The sequence below is a fragment of the Notechis scutatus genome, chromosome 1 (genome assembly GCF_049901735.1).
Source record: "Notechis scutatus isolate UNSWTSFEM ecotype Mainland chromosome 1, rNotScu1.2, whole genome shotgun sequence".
NCBI classification, from domain to species: Eukaryota; Metazoa; Chordata; class Lepidosauria; order Squamata; family Elapidae; genus Notechis; species Notechis scutatus.
In genome coordinates this window covers 292,497,060-292,516,758 of record NC_142009.1, presented here as the reverse complement: position 1 = coordinate 292,516,758, position 19,699 = coordinate 292,497,060, and the positions used below count along the sequence as shown (strand labels likewise).

General features: G+C 39.2%; 1 long non-coding RNA gene across 1 annotated transcript in view; it reads left to right on the top strand.

Annotated features, from left to right (window-relative positions):
- Nucleotides 1-19,699, top strand: part of LOC148133433 (uncharacterized) — a 106,333-nt gene that overhangs the window by 50,129 nt on the left and 36,505 nt on the right. Inside the window, exon 3 of the long non-coding RNA XR_015746804.1 lies at nt 3,545-3,688. This is a non-coding gene — a long non-coding RNA (uncharacterized LOC148133433). The remainder of the gene's footprint in view (nt 1-3,544; nt 3,689-19,699) is intronic.

Below are 19,699 nucleotides of genomic sequence, written 5' to 3'. Positions count from 1 at the left end.
TGCCTGGATACGGGTCCTTCCGATGAGCAGTTTGTTCCCCTGGGAACTGAGAAGGCTGTGTGTCCCTCCCCCCACCCCCTGCAGTGCGGTATCATTGCTCCAGTGATGAAGATAGAAGCCAGGCCCATTGGAAGACCCAGGGGGGCTTTACAATTTAATACCAGAGAAAGAAACAGCAAATTGGCAGCCCTCTCCATTTCCTGCAAAATAACTAGAAAACTGTAGAGATCACAAAGCGACCCCCCCCTCTCCCCTCCTCATCTCCCTGAATCTATACTTCTTTGTTTGGAGAAGGGGAAGCTAAGGCAGAACCCAGTTGGCATATTGGATAATATGGCATTATTTTCACAGGTACACATGAAAAATCAGGCACTTTAGTGAGTCCCACTAAAATAATGCAAACTACTTTTTTTTCTTTTGAGTGCAGTCCGCCTCATGCGCTGCCTTAAAAAGAAAACATGCACATACCGTATATGAGCATCTTCTTCCCTATAGTTTTCCTTTGCAGGTAAAATGCCGCCTACTTAGTGGGAGCTGGCTGAATTTCAGGTTTTCTCTTCCTTGTGCCCTCACAGAGTAATGTATTGTCTTTTTCCCTTGCACTTTGTCATGCACTCCCCTGAAGATACGTGATACATATTGGCTAGGAACGGTTCTGAGCAGGATTAGGAGAAAATATTCTTCTTTAACAAATGACACTCTTCCCCCTTCCCCCCCGTCTTTAAAGAAAGAAAAATGGGATGAAAATAAAAGTATGAAAAAACTGAAAGAATCACAGCACTTTACAGGTTTTTGGCTAAATGAAAGTGAACAAAATGTGTCTACTGATGAGGAAATGCATGAATAATACTGAGTAGAAGTTAGATGAAGCAATTGCCGTGCTGCATTTGCTTGCAGCTTCCCAATGTGAAATCAAGGAGAGATGAAAGGCAGGCAAAACGCCGGTATCATCACTATCTCACCATATTTCACTGAGACATGACTAACAGCTCAGTCAGCCAAACAGTACATTTGCTTCATCCTGAAAAGGAGGAATAATATCTGATGTCAGGACAAAGAGCAATGCTTCTTACATACAATCACGCTCATCCCTTGATGGCTATGGCATCAAATTGGGGTTTGTATCGATGAATGGAACCTTCACTGATATAATTCCATATCGTCGCTGAGGCCACACATTTTCATTCAGCTGCAAGTTCTCAAATGCTGAATAACTGTGTAATGAGATATCAAATGAAGTAGTCGACCTTTGCACTTTTCCAGAAGCTGTCACAAGTGGCATAACAGTTATCTCAAATTATGTTTCAGTTGTTTTCATCACATTGCAAAGAGAAATAAAAAAAAACAAACCTCACTGGCTACTTAAATGAAGACAAGGTCAGGAACACACTGCAGGGGAACAAGAGGTTATTCCCCTTTCACCATCTCTTTCTGCCTGAGAACACTTAACATTTATTCAGCCACTCTGGCTACAGATTTGCAGGAGTTCTGGTCCAACAGATTCAGATTTTCTTTTTATCAAGAAAAAGATGATTGCACTACAGACCACACTTGTAGTGGAGATCAACTTTCTCTGAAGCAAAATAAATAAATAAATAAACTCACACATTGCGACACATTTTCCAAGTAAATTAAACAGCAACAAATACCCCCCAAGCAGTATTTCTCAACTTTGCCAACTTTAAAATGTGTGAACTTCAATTCCCAGAATTCCCCAGCCAGCATGCTGGGAACTGAAATCTTAAAAGTTGTGAAGGTTGAGAAACAGTGGCCTAGAGAGACAACAGACGAAACTTCCCAAATCTGGTACCTTTCAGATGGGTTCAACTTTGACTTCCACAATTCCTAGCCAGCAGAACTAGAAAGCAGTGTATTGAGAAAAGCAATAGGTGACCACACTAGTATTGCATAATGGAAACAATGTAAGATATGAAAGTCATTCCTAGCTTGATTTCAGCCTCAACCATGTCACCCTGGGCTTATCTTAGTTTTCTGCAGTACAGCAACAGTGGTTTGCTGAGAGGGTGTTATATTTTTGACATATGACTTCAGCATGCTAACTTTTACTATCAAGGATTGCCCCTTGATATCTGCAGCAAGGACATTGTGTGAAGGTACCTCAATACCAGCATGGTAGATGCAAAGAAAACTATAAGCTAGGAATGAATTTCAATGCATATATATTTTAGCCAAAGGATAAACAATCATTGGTCAGAGATATTTTTTTAATTTGGATTCCTACACTGTTGGAATATAAAATGTCTTTTTCCAGTTTCCAAACTTACTATGAGGCAGTGTAACTGGAATTTTCTACATGGGCTAATTCTGATTATGGTATTTTCAAGGATATGTTTTATTTTCGTGATTTCCTCTCTCTATGTATATTGTACTGCTGTAGTATGTATCTTGTACTGTTGCCAAAAGTCTTGCTTGGGTGACCTTTGCATGCCTTCCTCTTGGTTTCTTCCCTTGCTTTTCTGATCGCTCATGCCGTATTTTCTCAATATAATGGTTCAAGTGCTACAAAACAAAAACACAAATTTCCTGGCAGAATTGCATCAGAATTACTTAGAAGGTTGTAAAACAGAAACATAAAGCTTGGTATGAAAGCACCGAGGAATATGTGAGCTCTTTCTCTTTCCCATTTATTCTGCTATTGCAATAATAAAAATATTTATTTATTTATAAATTTAACACCTTGATCGACTAAGTTGGCAGAATAAATGTCACTTAGAAGCACTTTTCACAGGAGCAATTAAGTCTAATTTGATTGTCCAATAAACATTGTCTTACAGCATTCTCTGCCAACCTGGTCTTCCCCTGATGTTTAGAAAACTAATCTCATTAAAAAAGAGAGAGAGAGAGAGAGAGAAATAAACCACAGAATGGATGCCAGGAGGTAAAATACCCAATTATCAATCTAACCTAGGTAGATTTTGATCGCAAAGGCAGAAGATAAAATATAAGGGAAAGGAAAACAGTTGTTGGTAAGTACACAGAAAGGAAGACTCCTGAAGAATGTACAATCTTATCTTCCAAGCCCTTTGTTGCAGTGAATGATGTTCAGAGCCCACAGATATTATCTAAAAACAACAACAACAACAACAACAACAACAACAACCACTGCTCACCACTCACATGCAGAGTATATTAGCCTGTCTACACCCATATAATTAACTCAGTTTGGATTGTCTATCTAGCTCAGTCTGTTATTAAAGGACAAGGTACTACAAACCTACTACTACATATACATGGATACATTTTTAAATACTGCATTAAATGCAAACAGTAAGAAGAAATTACTTTTTAAAAAGAACTGGAGAAACAAACCTGTTTGTTGTTGCATGACCAAGTAAGACGCAAATCTCCTGTCCTCCAAAGCATACAATAACAAAGGCTTTCAGCACTGACAACAGAAAACACTGTCCCGATAGGGATTCCCCCTCCCTACTTTTTCTTATTTTTCATTGACCATAAACAGGATAGACAATGGGAACATTACAGATTCTGAATCTATTTATTTAACAATATCTTAATGTTTTAGATCTAAAGAAATGGAAGGGCCATTTAGGCAATGAAGACCAACCCTCTACTATATTCAGGAATCTTAACTAGAGCCTTTGCGACTGAATACTATCCAACCTCTGTCTGAAGATTTGCAATGATGAGGAGCCCATGACTTCTCTAGGTAGGTGGTTCTACTGCTGAGCTTCTCTTACTGTTATGATGGTTTTTCCCCTTACATTCAGTGTTCAGAAAAAATGAGACCTGCAGATGGTATGATAATGAATTAACTAAAACTTTGTGCAAACTTTCATTACAGGCAAGAAATGTAAGGTTTATTTTTTTCACAGCACCTTCTGGACAGAAATGCAGAAGGGGATTGCAATGAGAATGGATCGAGTCACCTAAACCATGAATTTCCCCGCCGATAGCCATACTGGCTGAGAAATCTGGGAATGGTAGTTCCAATATTTCTGGACCATATCAGCTTGGGGTGAAAGTGGCATTGTAGAAAGACAACATCCATTTTTTGTTGTGCCAAGTTGCTCACTGCAAGACGGGACTAGACCAGCATGAATTAGCTGCAGCTCTGTTTTTCAAAGAGCATTAAAGATGTAAATGCAACCTTGCTTTATGAACTGAAGAATATCTTAGATCAGGGGTGTCAAACTCACATTGTCACAGTGGCATCACATGATGTATCAGGACTTTCCCCGCTTCGCTAAACCGGGCAAGGGTGTGGCCAGCACATGATGCATCTGGCCCGCCAGTCAGGAGTTTGACAGCCCTATCCTAGATATTTATAGTGCCTCTACTGATGTTTTTCAGGAGAATGTGGATTGCAGACCTTGAAGTCAAAAACAGTCCAGTAGCTTCTTCAGTTAGAAGATTCATATTTTTAAGGGTGCCAATATCTTCACTTTAAGTTGTCTCTGATCTCAAGCAAATATTTAATGAAGCATGTGACAGGAAAGCAACAGGCTAGGAAAAGCTAACACCTGCTAATTTCTTGCAAAGGATAGTGCTATCAAAAGCAGCAGAGATAGTAGCAAGGGGACCATCCTAGTATAATACATGATATTACAAAAATTCTGCTGAAGAGCTTGTGTGAAATTGTGAACATGAATCTAGAACAACTCTTCCCAAACTAGTGCTCTTCAGGTTGGCTTGACAAGGTCCAAAGTTTTTCAGCCTTGCTGCCCACTTATCTGGGTGCCATACTGGAGAAAGCTACTTATAGAAGATATATATGGAAAATACACAAAACTAGTTTTTTTCTCCCACAGTTAACTTACAGACAACCCAAACAGAAGCCACTCAACCCAAACATAGGCCCGGGTCCTGTAACCTTGTGTTCTCCAAAGGTTTTGGAGGGAGAAATGCCAACATTTTCGACCAGAATAGCTGCTGTAGTTGTTCCTATAAACCTAGAGCACATAATGTTGGGAAAGACTAATGTATACCATAAATCAACAGCAGCGACTGAAGAAGAAACATATTTTTAGAATGGGCAAAGAATGTTAAGCAAAACAAGCAAGCAAAAAAAAAAACCTTTTAAGTCTTACGAAGGCAACTGTTTGGGATTGGTTAGGATATTAACGCTCCCAGCTATCGCGGCTTATCTTTTTCTTATTTCTGGCCCAAACAAAATATTAGGCTTCAATTATCTCCCATTTTTATTCCTTAAATATGCCCATCGTGTCTACATGCATTCTTGGAAGTGATATTTATATCAGAGGGTAGTGCTTTGCTTTATATCATGGGAGCTTTCCAAATATGTTAAGTATTATTTTTAAAACTTTCAAAAAGTTAAGCCAGGAAACCAGATAAACACCAAGGAATATTGCTAGTAGTCATGCTCATTGGTACTTTTTTGCTTTTGTGGTCTTAGAGTCACTATTGAATTCTGGAAATTGCTTGGACAAGCCCCTGCAATTTTCTTGGCAACATTTTTGCTCTTGTTTCCTTCCCAGGACTGAGAGACAATGACTGGCCAAAGGTCAGCCAGTTGGCTTTGCTAAGGCAGGAGGAGAACTCACATTGCTCCAGATTTCTAGTCGGATGTCTTAAGCACTACACCAAACTGGCTCTCTGCAACTTTGCTTTCTGCTGCTTAAATTGGTTATACCAAGCAGTTCTCCTTATCAAAATGAAAACATTTTCTATGATTGTTCATAGCCATAGCAATTCAGAATAAGCCAATTTTCTCAGTTCTGGTGCCAATCATTTAATTTTTCTGTAACTACTATCTACTTGCCAATAAACATGTTTTTTTATAATGCCCTTGGCATAGCTTTATTTTTGCCCACAGCACCATCCTTTTGCTCAACTTCAGACTCAATCAAATTCAGCAGGGGAATCAGGTTATAATAAATGGAATGGACAGCTGCTTCCCAGCGCAGCTCTGTCCAATTGAATATTGGTCTCTTCTCCCACCAAAATGAATATAGAAGAATCTATGGTTGACAGCAGCATATAGAATTCAGAATATAGAATTGGTCACCACACTATAAAAAAGATGTTGAGACTCTAGAAAAATTGCAGAGAAGAGCAACCAGGATGATTAGGGGACTGGAGACTAAGACATATGAAGAATGGTTACAGGAACTGGGCCTGGCTAGTCTAGTGAAGAGAAGGACCAAGGGAGACATGATAGCAATCTTCTAATATATGAGGGACTACCACAGAGAGGAAGGGGTCAAGCTATTTTCCAAATCAGTCGAAGGCCAGACAAGGAATAATGGATGGAAACTGATCAAAGAGAGATTCAACCTAGAAATAAGGAGAACTTTTCTGACAACGAAAACAATGAACCAATGGAAAAGCTTGCCTTCCGAAGTTGTATGAGCTTCATCACTGGAGGCTTTCAAGAAGAGATTGGATTGTCATTTGTCAGAAATGGTGTAGGGTCTCCTGCTTGGGGGGGTGTTGGACTAGATGACCTACAAGGTCCCTTCCAACTCTGTTAATCTGTTAAATCTGTTAAATGTTTTAATTATGTGATCTTATGACTGAATTCCATCTCTGTAGTTGGAAAAAACTTAAGATCAAAGTCAAAAGAATTAGGAGAATATGCTAGGCAGACACTAATGAATGCATTAGTAGATACTGCAGCTCTCATTAGACTATTTCAATGGATTAAAATCATTTAAATAATTACTGGTTGGGAAATTATTTTGGTGACTTTTTAAAAAAAAAAAATCACTACCTCTATGTGATCTATGAAAGCATTCTCAATTAATTTTATGAAGTACAGAACACATTCTGTGTGTCGCTTTGTAATCATTAAAAATTCTGGGAAATTTAATCATTTCAGTTATTCATTAAGAGAGCGAGAGACTTAAGGAATCTAGAATCTACTCTCCTAAGTAATTTTTTTCTCTATCCTGGAAGGTGTTTTACTAGCAGCTTCTGTCTGTAATATAGAGACATCCATTTATGCTGCTTGTGCTCATCTTTTGGGAAAAAAGCCAACGTCTAGTTTTACCAGTAGAATAAAGATTGGAGAGAAATGAGAAAAGGGTATGATTATTTTCAAAAATAGTCTCCATCAAACCCGTAACAGCCACAGCAGGTTTTGCTCCACACATGGCACGAGAGATGCTAATCTAATTCTTATTTAATTGCATCTTTAAAACACACACCATCTACTTCAGCCATGATGGTTGCTATGGTTACGACACATATGAACCAGTTGCAGTTTCCATAGAAACAGGAAGAAAATGGAAAGTCAAAGAATTAATCCCATAGGAAAATTTGTTTGATAAAAAATAAATTTTTGTCCTGAGCTGCTGAGTATTAGGGGGAAAAACTGGAGGTGGCGGGGGGAAGGAGAGAGGCAAATGGTAGGAAAGGATTATGGGAGGAAAGAATCTGCATGCAGCACCAGCCCTGACTGAATGGAATTAAGCAGAATAAAAAAATCCACAATGTCAGAATTGAAGATCCAAACAGTGATATGGCCAAAGTATGACAAAACAGGGCATCATTTTTTTTTAAAACTTATACCCTCCACTTTTCTCATGTATAAAATTGAGACATGAAAGGCTGTTCTTTTGGTCCTTTCCATCTACTGTAGTACCCTGCAAATATGTCACACTACTAATCACATTACACTGTTGGCTAAACTGGCTTGGGCTGTTGCTGGGGGTTGCAATCTCAAAGCCTGAAAATCAGGATGCAAAAAAAGAGAAAGAGCTAGCAAACATGTTCAAAAGTGCCTACCGTCCCTGTCCTATTGTTTCTCTATTCTTTTATTTTTCTTATATATACCCATTTCATGTATTCACAACTATGTATACACTTATACTTATTATCTTGGAAACAATTGACAAATCAAATAAATAAATAAATAAAATAAACTCTTCCTCCCTCCTCCCTCCAGAGTTGATAGGAACAAATTGTTGGTCCCTTGTTTGAATTGTGGCGTTTAGGGTGATGGCTATAAATGTTAGGGGTCCAAGGAAAAATTCCTGAAAAGGAAGCCTTAAAAGTTGTGGGAATGCTGAAAAAAAATGATAAAAGACTATAAATGTAACAGGTAGAACAAGATACATGTTAAAAGATGATTGGGTTTTATTTCTAGAGTGTGCGTGCTGCTCATTTAATGTGTGTAAAGAAAGCATCTATGCTTGATGATTGGAAAAATGCCATTATTGTTCCCTTATATAGTGCATCCCACTGTATAGGGAACAATAATGGCATTTTTCCAATCATTTTAGCTAATTTCCTTTTAGCATTCTTCTCTCTTGCCTAGTTTTTTTTTTTTACTTTTTTTCTGCACTCCAAATAATACAGTTTATCTTGAAAGAGAATAGCCTGAGAGTTATTTTCTATATATGTGTACATTTGTCCCTGAAATGCAAAATTCTGTTTTGGCACTTGAACCAACAGAGGATGTACATATAAAACACACCATATTGAGAAAGACCCTATAAAAAAGGGAAGAAAATAAGTATATTTCTCTCCCTGTCATGGGTATGGATGTGAAGTAAGACTGATGATAAGTTTGTGTTCTTAACCACACTGAATATATTCTGCCTGTCACTTCTGTTTATCATTAAACTAATGTATTTAATATGATTAACGGTAGGAAATAGGTAATTTACACAATCAATTTCTTAAAATGTTTACTCAGTTTTAAAATACTATTGACACGTACATTTTAAGAGATAGCTAGTGATGCTTGAGTTTTTGATGTAATTCTGAAATATGATTATTAATTTAATAGTTACTTAATGTTTATCAGTGAAGGTATATGTTCATTTAGGAATGATTTCAGTGGTGGGATTCAAATAATTTAACAACCTGTTCTCTGGGTGGGCATGGCTGGGTGGTCATGTGACTGGGTGGGTGTCGCCAACTTTACTTCACTCGCATGGGTGATGCCTGTAAGGGCCAGACGGGGTTGGGGAGGGAATCCAGGGGTCTCCAGTAGGTTGGGCGGGAGGAAAGAAAGATCCAACCTCTGTTTGTGTGTGTGTACGTGTGTGTTTTGATCTTCTCATCTATGCTACAAGTGAAGCTGTAAGAAATATTTTTTGGCAGGCACACACCGCCTTCTCCTCAGCCTCTCTGGCACTAACGAGAGGCAGCTCTACTGCCCAGGGAAGGCAAAGCCTCTCATTTTATACAGACAATCCGCTGCTGGTGGATATGGAATTATGGGTGCCATGGCGGGTCCATCCTGGGCATGGAAGTTCTGCCGCTAGTCCGGCAGCCTGGCCCGAGCCATGAGGTTTTTAGTTTTTTTAATGTTTTCTTTTCCCTATGGGGGGGCTACCAAAATGGGAAGTGTGCAGTGTCACCCTACACCCCACTTCTTCACAGGCAAGTGCGAGCCTGATAGAGGACAGAAATGTCCATTTCCCAACACAGGAAGGGGTTTGAGACTGCATCACGGTCCTGAGCGCTAACATCACAACAGCCCCTTCCTCTTCCCCACCTCTTGTTGTGGCCTCACTCTCTTCTTCTTTCTCCCTCCCTCACGAGCTTGCCATTCCCCTCATGATGCCTGTGGGGCTTGAGACTTTCCCCTCTTCTCTTTCCTGAGGTGCTAGCTTTAATGGAGGGGAAGCAAAAGTGGCCAAATGGCGTGCATCCTCCCAGAGGACTCATCCCGCGGCAGCAGCAGGTGAGATCTAGGCCCATGTTGTTCTGTTCTCCCCCCTCCTGTTTTGCAGCATTTAACCTGTTCCCATTTCTGCAACAGCCAGCTGACCTGCCCGCCCTCTGGGCCAGCAGGAGCACACAGCATTGCCTGTATCACACAGGGTTAAAGTCTGAAACAGCCGGGCTGCTTGGCTTGCCCTGACAAATCGCCTTTTTTTTCTCCACTCGTCTTCACCGCTTTAGAGGAAGCATGTACAGCTAAAGCCTGGGAGGCACGCATGCAAGGGGCAAGGATATCGGTTGCCCTGCCCCCTTTGCTCTGCTTTTAGGAAGCAGCTGAAGTCTCAAAGATTGAGAGTCCTGCACAACAAGGGAAAAGGCAGTGAAACTTGCAAAAGCAGAGTCAGGACAGCAAAGCAAGCAATGCTTCAGGCTGCTGGATGGCCTCTTTATCTCCCCTCACTCCCAAGGCAGCTGGGTAGCACAACACAAGGCCGTGGAGGCTTTATAGTGTTTCTGGGACAAGGGGAGCAGTTGGGAGGCCGGGCACTCCCATAACCTGACCGAGCGGGCAGGCTCAGGTGGGCTGGTGGAGGACGATGGTTCTTTTGCTTGTGGTCCTTGGGGGACTGACCAGGAGCTCCTGGTGGGCTCAGGCTAGGCTGGCTGGCTCTCGCAGTGGCAGCAGGAACCACCGCTCCGGGGTGAGTGCCACCAGGCCTGGATGCAGTGGGCTGGCCTTGCCCGGGTGGCTCCAAAATTAAATGCAGAAAGTGGCATACTGCAGAAGGGAAACCCGCTCTGGACCTGCCCGTTTGGCCAAAGGGCTACATCAGGAGCAACATGGCAAGGCTTGGCCTCCTCTCGGCTGCCGTCCTTCACCCTCCCCTCCACCTCAGGTATCCAACCAGTGATGGGGCAACTCCTCACTTCTGGGTGGTGGGTGAGCAACCCTCAGGGGAGAGCACCGCACTGTGGCGCTTTGTGCCCGGACCAGGAGCTTTCTCTTGGGCCTCCCCCTAGAGCTGGGCCTGAAAGACAGATGAGCCTCATTGTGTCATCCCCCCACCGCGGCCACTTGGACAAGCGTGGCAGGCCCCCTCCCCCACCATCAGCCTTACCTTTTCAGGCCAGGTGATAAGTGGCTGCATGGGAGGTAGCTGGATGAAGAGCAGAGATCGGCGAAGGAAGGCTCATCACCAGGCAGAAATCAGCTGGGCCACATAGTCGAGGCAAGTGAGCGAACCAGAAAGCAGCAACAGCTATGCCACAGGCATGACTCTAGTCCAAGGTGGGCGAAGAGTGATAAGGAGTGAGTGGGAGGGGTGCGGTGGGGTGGGACCAACTGCGCAAAAATTTAACAACTGGCTCACCTGAACCAGTGAGAACCGGCTGAATCCCAGCACTGAATGATTTGGTATATATTTGATAAAAAGGATATGGGAACTATTTTTTTTTAATTTCCCCCCAAAGCTCTCCCCATCCGTGCTCCTTCCCCTTTCCTCCTCCTCTGAGTTCTTTTAATCTCATCTGAATCTTAGTCTTAAATCCTGATCCATGGTTCCCTTCAAAACAAGGGAGAATACTCATTTGTAAATACATTCAGAACAATTATGGGCTTTCTGGGAGCTGGGAAAAGTACTTCACTTATCCCACAGCAATCCATGGCATTTTTCTTTTCAGTGAAAAATGGAAAGGGTTAAATGCTCTATGACCCACCTCTTTACCTGCATGTCCTTCCTTCTCATCATTGGCTTTGGCTTAATAATTAAATATAAGGCTAACATTCCTTGAAGCAACAGAATTAATTTTCAGTAGAAGATTTAACTGTATTTATTAGAGTTCAAACAATGATCAAGTCAAGTTCAATGTTCAGGACAAAAATTTGCTTTACATCTTATGATTTTGTTCATAGTCCCTATAGATCATTCTTATGCCCTCCTTTCTTTTCTTATTTCTTTCAACAATATCATATCATATATCATATTGTATCTCTATCTCCATCTTATATTATTTTCACATGTTTATACACCATGATCCCCAAAAGCTGAATGCCATAATAAATTAGTAACCTGATATAGTGTTCAGTGAAGGGGTGACCACTGGACAACTAAAAGTTATATAAACTAATACTTCAGAACAATTTTAATTCTAATGATGCAACAATATCCCATTATATGTTCATAATTACTAAAAAAAATTGTCTGTGTCCAAATATCTCTGAAGGGATAATTCATTTATTTCATTGGGCTTGTAACCAGTGGTGGGATTCAATTTTTTTTAGTACCAGTTCCGTGGGCGTGGCTTGGTGGGTGTGGCATGGCATGGCAGGGAAGGATCCTCGGGAGGCAGAGAATAGATGGGGGCGGGGCCAGTCAGAGGTGGTATTTGCCGGTTCTCCGAACTACTCAAAATTTCTGCTACCGGTTCTCCAGAACTGGTGAGAACCTGCTGAACACCACCTCTGCCTGTAACTCAATCAGAATGGCTTATATCCTATTCCATGAGATTCTAAGCCTATCCAATTTCATAAGATTAAAAATATACACAAAAGTGAAATAAATAACATGCATTGCAGAGTTCTACTGGAGGGAAAAATAAACAAACTCAGTTCAACGTATACAGCACATTCCAGATGGAGCACTTGCTGAGGCATCTGTACCACGTTCTGCTAGGTTACACCTTTCTGAAGCTTAGTAATGTTGGAGCTATACAGACCTCAGAGAAATGTTATTCTCCTGCTTTTTCCTTCCTTCGTTCAACTAAGCAGCATTTTTAAAATTGTAGCTGATGAGGATTTTTATTTCTAGATAAAACACTGGATGTTATCTAGTGATGAATTCCTATTCTGATTAGAATAGATTTTAAAAAAAGATTAACAACCCTTTCCCCGCCAAATCAATAAATCAGCAGGCACTTTGGAGCTATTATAGTTTCTCCCTGTTGCAATCCCTCATATTTATACATGGATTCTATCCATTTCTTTATGGCTTGTTTTTCTTGTTCAAAATAAAAATCCAGTGTGATTCTTACTGAAGTCAGTTGGATGAAATTCACAAAAGGAACACACTGGGCAAAGAGCTCCCATTCAAGGGAATAATAATTATAATAATACCCTGTTCATGTTTACTACAGTGTAGAGAGAGTAAGGAGAGAATTCTTATTCCAAAATAAAATTTTCCTCTTATTACTTAGGAGCACATCCAAAAGTCAGCCCTCAGGATATAAATATTTATGTATTTTGCATATGCAGCAGATGCAACATTTCCAATTAACTGTCGATCTCTCCCTTCCCCCATTTTCTCTCTCTCTTCCTTTGCCTGCTGCTGCTTCAATTCACAATGTAAGAGTGAAATATGGATGGGGCCTGCCTAATAATGCTGAGCTCAGATGCCTTAAACATTTGCCCCCAATCAAATCTCATAGCTTGGAATGGTGATTTATCAAGCTTCCTATTTCCCTCAAGTCTTTTTAAATTTGGGTGCAGTTTTGAAAGGCTTTAGTGTAATATAAAAGTCAGCTTAGAATCAGAAGTCAAGGGTGCATAGCCAGCCTCCCCCCCCGCCCCCAAGGCTGCTACAGCTGACTGATTTCTGAGCTCAAGACACACTGATAAAGCTTCCCTCTGCCATGAAGACTGCATCCCATATTTTCTTTTTAACAATCTAGTGATTATTATTTGCATCAAAACAACCCAATAGGCAGCTTTCGATCCCAACAGAAATATTTCTAGAAATAACTAGTTTTATTGTACAAAAGTATATAGGCAATGTATCTTTATTTTTATTTTATTTTATTTTGTCAAGCGATTATAAGATAACGGGTATAAGTATAAACATAGTTATGAATACATGAAATGGATACATGTTAAGAAAAAAAAAAAGGACAGGGACGGTAGGCACGTTGGTGCGCTTATGCATGCCCCCTACAGACCGCTTAGGAAAGGGGTGAGGTCAATAGTAAGGTTAAAGTTTTTGAGGTTTGGGGAAGAAACCACAGAGTCAGGTAGAGTATTCCAGACATTTACCACTGTTGCTGAAGTCGTATTTCCTGCAATCAAGTTTGGTGCGATAAACCTTGAGTATGTATCTATTGTGTGCTCTTTTATTGTTATGGTTGAAGCTGAAATATTCATTGACAGGTAGGACATTGCAATATATAATTTTATGTACTATACTTAGATCGGGCCAAAGGCAGAGTAGTTCTAGGTTGTCTAGGTCTAAAATTTCAAGACTGGTAGCCTAAAGTATTCTGCAACGAGTAGAGGAGTGGAGAACACTTCTTGTGAAATATTTCTGGACTTTCTCAACTGTATTAATATCAGATATGTAATGCGGGTTCTAGACTGATGAGCTGTATTCAAGTATTGGTCTAGCAAATGTTTTGTATGCTCTAGTTAGTAGTGTGATATTACCAGAGAAAAAGCTACGTAGGATTAGGTTAACAACTCTTAATGCCTTAATCTTAATCTTGTTTTAGATTTAACCCAAACAAATATTATTTAGTGTTGGGGCCAAAAGAGAGAGAACTTTCAGAAGGCAGCACAAATCAGTTTTCAGATTTTTGTGTTGCACTTTTGAAGTACAGTAAATCCTGATTTGTATCATGCCCATTATAACTAAAGAGAAACTGACAATGGTTCTAAGGGAGCGGTGAGTAGGATACTGCTTTCTTAGGAATTTTTCCATGCAAGATATCCTCTTCAGCATTTTGTTTAATCCAGTGTTTCTCAACCTCACATACAATATATCTGGGGGGAGGGTGCTCTAGATAGTGTTTTTCAACATCAACAATTTTAAGATGTGTAGATTTTAACTCCCAGAATTCCCTATCCAGTTGCCAAGATACAACTGATTTAATGTTATACCATAAAAGACATATATTAAGGATGAAATGAAGGAAATTCTTAATCTCCAAGGTTTTTCTCACACTGACTGTGAATGTCCTGGCACGAGATTCTTGATTTCATTTTCAAAAAAAAAAAAAAATTTGTTGAAATATATACAGCATGTAATCTAAAATGCAAAATGCAAGGCCCCTTGAGGGAATCCTGAAGGTGTTCTCATACATGTTGTTTCTATAGCAACGCAAGAACCACTTTAAAAGATATCTGGGTTGTAGTGCTATTAGATGTGGCTTTCTGACTGCAGAGATGCGGGCCTGTTTGTTGCCTGCGTTCTGGTTTCTCTTTCTACAGATTATTTCTTTGCTAGTAATTTTTTTCTTTTATACCTGCTATAGTGTGGCAAGGACATCAAAGTGAAGATCAAAATATTATGGCTTAGTAACCAGTGTAAAAACATGCAATATCGCATCACAAGCAAAGAAGGGCAGTGTGAAACATAACAGATGAGAAATTCATCTGGTTCTTATTACAAATTTGAGTACTTCCTGAATACCTGCAAATTACAACATTTTTAGATTTTTTATCTTGCCTTTATTACTTATATATATATAAAACAAGGCAGTGGACATACTGAACACTCCTTCTTTCTTCTATTGTCTTCAGAACAAGAAGTCTGTTAGGTGGATTGGACTGAGAGAGAGAGTGACTGGCCCAAAGTCATCAGTTCACTTTTTTGTGCCTAAACTGTACTATAATTCATGGTCTCCTGGCTTCTAGGCCAGCACCCTAACTATTTACTCTTTTTATTTTTATTTTATTTATTTTTCCTTGATTCTGGGTTGGATGTCTCTTTAATAATCAGATTACAGATTAACAGAGTTGGAAGGGACTTTGTAGGTCATCTAGTCCAAACCGCTGCCAAAGCAGAGACCCTACACCATTTCTGGCAAATGGCAGTCCAATCTCTTCTTGAAGGCCTCCAGTGATGAAGCTCCCACAACTTCTGAAGGCAGGCTGTTCCATTGGTTGATTATTCTCACTGTCAGAAAATTTCTCCTTATTTCGAGGTTGAATCTCTCCTTAATCAGTTTTCATCCATTATTCCTTGTTTGGCCTTGGGTGCTTTGGAAAATAACTTGACCCCCTACCTCTCTGTGGCAGCCCCTCAAATATTGGAAGACTGCTATCATATCTCCCCTGGTCCTTCTGTCACTAGACTAGCCATGCGCAGTCCCTGTAACCGTTCTTCATATGTTTTAGTCTCCAGTCCCCTAATCATCCTCTTGCTCTTCTCTGCACTTTTTCTAGAGTCTCAACATCTTTTTTATAGTGTGGTGACCAAAACTGGATGCAACATTTTAGGTGTGGTCTTACTAAAGGTTTACAGAATGATATTAGTACCTCACCTGATCTCGATTGTATCCCTCTGTTAATGCAATTTAGGATTGCATTGCTTTTTAGGTTGCGACTGCACCAAATCATATTTTCCTGGTTGTCCACTAAGACTTCAAGATCCCTCTCACAGTTACTGCTATTAAGCCTGGTTTCACCCAGTCTATATGTGTATTTTTGATTTTTCTTGCCTAAGTTTAAGACTTTACTTTTTTCTTAAATGAATTTTATTTTGTTAGATAGGGCACAGTGTTCAAGTCTGTCAAGATCTTTAACCTGTTACTTCTTGACCTGGCCTAAGGTGCTTTGGAGAATAGGTTAACCCCATCTTCCTTGTGACAGTCCTTCAAATATTGGAAGATTGCTATCATGTCACCTTAGTCCTTTTCTTCGCTACATTAGACATACCTAGTTACCACAACTGTTCATCCAGAACCCTAATCATCTTTGTTGCTTTTCTCTGCACTCTTTTCTAGTGTCGATATTTTTTCTGTATTGTGCTGACCAGAACTGAATGTAGGATTTCAAATATGGTCGTACCAATGCAGTGTACAGTAAAGTGGTATTATCAATTCACATGTGTTTGTTGATGTAGCCTGGAATTGCATTTGGATGTTCTTGATGTTAGCCTACAACTGCATTGGTTTTGTTGGCAGCCACAGCATACTATTGGCTCACACTTAAGTGTTTGTCCACTATGACACCAAAATCCTTCTCATAGTTACTGCTGTTGAGCTAGGTACCACCTGTGCATTTGGTTTTTCTTGCCTAAGTGTAAGACATTACTTTTCTGTCAACTGAATTGCATTTATTTATTTTTGCAGAGGGCCTAGTGTTCAAGTTTGTCAAGATCGTTCTTGATCTTGAGTCTGTCTTCTAAAGTATTAGCTATTTCCCCAACTTGGTGTTGTTTGCAAATTTGATGAGTTCTTCTCCTTCAATCCGCTTATATAAATTATTTTCCTATATAAGGAATTGTGATCTGTATGTAAAAAAGAAACAACCAAGCCACCTTGCCATTATCAGAATATTTTTTGCAACCACATTTTTTCAATATTTCTAATCAAGATTGCATACTCTATAGATTGGGGAATCGGAAAAATATGTTTTAAACAATGCAACTACAAATATGGAGTTGGAATTGATCCAAGTGATTTTGATTATCTACAGACTTTCATCTTTTTTCCTTTGAACTGTAGTGGGGAGAAGAGAGCAAGACTTAAATTAACAAGAATTCTTGTTTTTCCTTCACTTCAGCAGGGAGTTAATATGTAAAATTAGTATGCAAAAACAAGAAACTGCATATTTTCTTTAATTAGCTGGTTTTAAATGTGATGATAGTTTTCATCCCAGGACCTAAAAGTAGTGATTTTGAAATATTTTATTAATCTAATAGAGGACTACCACAATCTCCGTCTTGCAAAAGAAAAAATTAGCCTTGTTCTACCTTCAAATAAATCTGAAAGGATGATGATGATGATGATTACAATGATGATACCCAGTTGGGTATTGAAATCTCTGCCAAGCTCAGAGAGCACCAAGGACTCCATTCTTCAACCCTGAAGTACATATAGTTAATCTCTCTCCTCTTCAAATAAATTGATGTGGCACATCAAAAAAGCCAACTCAGGCTTTGAAATGGACAAATGTCAACTGATAAATCATAACTGAAACTAATTTTGCATTGGTGCAAATCTTCAATTGAAGGTGCCTTTATTTAAAGAATTACAATATGAATGGCACACAGATAAAAGAGTTTCCCAAGGCATACAAAACTAGGCATTGTAATAGGATCAAGGATTGTAATGAGCTGTTTTGATGACACATTTTGCTTTGCAGGGATGCATCATACAGTTTCCCTATAGAAAAATGCTTTGTAGAAGCACATTATTTTTCTCCATTATTTACTCCACCCTATTCCCATTTACTCCATTATAGCAAACTAGGGTATCTCTTCACTTCCCAGAGTTGCTTCAAAGAGATTCCCCCCCCCCCAACTAAGTGAAGCTCTTCTTCAAAGATTCACATAGCATTAGCTAAGGTTGCTAAGTGCAATGCAAATATATAATGTCTAGTCAGGTGCCTGCTGGGAAATACATCTGCTGTATTTCTAACAATGATATCAGGCAGCTGGTTATTTTATTCAAGAAGATGATTCTGCTCAGCACTGGAAAAGATAGGTGCCATATGCTTGTTTTTGTAAACATACTTTTTTGGGAGTAATGCATCATTGAACCAAGATAATAGATAAGTACTTTTCTCTTGAGCACTAATCATTTTCTGAAGGGAGTTTTTTTTTCCAGTTTTAAAACCTCCTTTGGCTTATTGATTAGCATTGATGGATTTTGTAGTCTAACCTATCTGAAAGGCACTGACTTGGGGAATGGAAGCTTGACTAGTTTGCTTTTAGTTTTACTGTTTCCAATAGGATTTATTTTATCAAATTTCCCATTGAAAGATTATTCTTTTTTTCATACCTATTTATATAATTCCTCCTGCTTTAATGACATTCAATATCTGAGTTGGAATGGTTTTCTTTCCCTTTACCTGGGTCAAGTAGAAAGTATTTAATTATTTTCACACATAGAACCCAACAGAAATTGCTTGTCTTAAGAAAAACACTTAGGATTAGGTTAAGGGGCTAGGGTTTTGATGGTGACAGGAATTTTCCAGTAATATATAAACGAGATTTTTTTAAAGAGAGAGATAGAATGAAAAATTGTAGAAAGAAACATGGATGTGAAACCTTTTGTGATGAAATCAAAGAAACAAGCAGGAAGGAAATAGATGACAAAGCACTTGAAACAGAGACATCCATCATTTTTTAAAAGTTTGTGTGCTATTTCCTCCATAGCTCAGCTGTCAAACTTCCATCTGTCCATTATGTCAACCCTCCAGCATTTATGGAGGCACTTTTAATTCAAAAAGCTTTTGTTAATTCCTGGGGACTGCTGATAGCACAAGGAATTGTGACTGTAAGGTAGAAGTGATAATAATGTGGGAGAGGTGGAAAAAATCTGCTTCCCTTTACAGTCTCTTAGAGCAAATAGCATAGACAATTTATCTCTGCTATTTCAGTATCTTTTACAAATAAACATTTCAAAGCACTTCAAGTAACTGTTCTTAAAAATGATTCAGAAAAACTGCTGCATAAGTATAGTAGTTTCCTGCTATTCATTACAGAAGCCCATTTTTTTCAGACTTCTTCACAAGCCTGAAATAAAATTATTGCTGCACTCAGATTAAAATTACCGACTATATTCCCTAAAATAATGGAACCTTTTCTTCAAGTTTGTACAGAAGTCTTTAAAAGGGGGGGGACTATCATTAACAGCTGACATGTTGTTTATAAGATCTGAAGGATGTTTTTTGAAATATACAGTATAAGGTACCTTAAGATTCTCTGTTCCCTTCCTGTAATATATATAACATTTCATGTTCTCTATTTCCCAAGCATTGGATTATTTAAGCATTATTCACAGTTTGTTTGGAAGAGGAATTGCAGTTGAATGGAATATGTAAATAGTCTTTAATGTCATCTGTTCGTTTGTTTACACTATAGATTAGTTAGCAATGAGCACAAATGCTAGTTCCAAAGCTCCACTGAGCAATTACTCCAGTTCCAAAATCCTAAACAACTATCTCTATTAGCCAAAAATAATTTTGCAATATTTCCCATTCAAACAATTTTGAAGGACATTTCAAAAGAAAATCATACATTTCCATGCAAAGACACTCAGATACAGATTGCAAAAATTAGGATGACAACTTGGTAGCAGAAAAGAGATGCAGAAAACTAAATATTCACCGCCATCTAGTGCTCCTCTGAGAATTTGAAACATGGAC